The following is a 1,342-nucleotide window of genomic DNA, read 5'->3' on the forward strand; positions in this document are numbered from 1 at the left end:
ATCCGCCCATGCAGCCAGGCAATGAGCATTTCCCACAGCCTGGAGCCAAGGGGGAGGTGGCAGCTGCTGTTCCAGCTCATCGGGGATAGGCCCTGTCAGCCAACAGACACTTCTTACTCACCACAGCTAAGGGTGTTGGGTTTCTCCAGTGGGGGTGTGGAGCAGCCATTCATTTTCCTGTTTGCACTCCTGTGCCGTGTGAAAATCGGGGAGGGGAGGCAGAAGCCCCACTTCCCTCCCAAAATGACGTCCAGTGAGGGAAGCCAGGACAACGGGGTGGGGTGGCAAGTGGTGGCCAGGTTCTCACCTCCACGGTCTAGTCTAGCTCAGGGTCCAGCTCAACTTCGTCCCTGCGCCAGTGGCCCCCAGTCCCTTTCCACCACCAGGTTAACCCAGGCACTAGGAACAGGGTGAGGAAGCAAGTCGAGCCAAGCAAGGCAGGCAAAAGTGAGTCTTGTCTTCATGGGCCGCTCACAATGACATCCTTTTTGTGTGCAACTGCTGCAAAAACATCCTGGACAGAGAAGCAACAGGCCAAAAAAATCCCCTACAGCTGCTAAAGTAGCTCAGTTGGGAGAGCATTAGACTGACAAGCTAAAGGTCCCTGGTTCAATCACAGGCTTTGGCAGATTTTTTTCATCCTCTTTGTGCAGGGGCTACTTGTTCTCTGGCAGCACAGCGGTGCCTGCACCCAAGGTGAGTAGGGCTGACCTGGGGCAAAGGAATTTTGGGTACCCCTTCCATTAAAAAAAGTTGCAATACTGTATTCTCCTGGGGCCCCTACGGGGCCTGGGGCAAATTGCCCCACTTGCCTCCCCTCTGGGTGGCACTGAAGGTGAGTCTCTGATCTTGGACTCTGCAGTAGGAAAACATAGAATGGACTTTTGCCCCTAGTTGGCTCATCTGACCTTTAACGATGAGAGTTGTCTTTCCCAACATGGCAGGAAGAGAGCAAGGCAGGGTGACCCTCAGGAATGGCGCCAGAGGGCTGCTGGCAGTGGTTTCCCCAGGAATTGAAATTAGGGGGAGTGTCTGAATTTACAGGGGGGGTGTCAGGACCAATGAGATAAATAATAGAGATATGAATAAAGTAAATGTTTTGTTAGGATTATGCAAATTTAACATAAGAATAATGCAAGTTACACCAAAACACATAACAGGTCTAGATTTCTAAAAAAATATACATTTAAAAATATTTAATTTAAATTGACTTTTGAAAAGCAAGCCATCATGGGGTAAGAGGGCAGTCCTCTCATGGATCAGTAACTGGTTAAAAGATGGGAAACAAAGGGTAGGAATAAATTATAGGTGTTCAGAATGGAGAGAGATAAATAGTGGTATC

General features: G+C 49.4%; 1 non-coding gene across 1 annotated transcript; it reads left to right on the forward strand.

Moving 5' to 3' along the window:
* Positions 1 to 555: 555 nt before the first annotated feature.
* On the forward strand, positions 556 to 628 carry TRNAV-GAC. The gene has a single exon. It is a non-coding gene; the product is annotated as a tRNA-Val (tRNA).
* Positions 629 to 1,342: the final 714 nt, after the last annotated feature.

The sequence above is a fragment of the Gopherus evgoodei genome, unplaced genomic scaffold, assembly GCF_007399415.2.
Source record: "Gopherus evgoodei ecotype Sinaloan lineage unplaced genomic scaffold, rGopEvg1_v1.p scaffold_193_arrow_ctg1, whole genome shotgun sequence".
NCBI lineage: Eukaryota > Metazoa > Chordata > Testudines > Testudinidae > Gopherus > Gopherus evgoodei.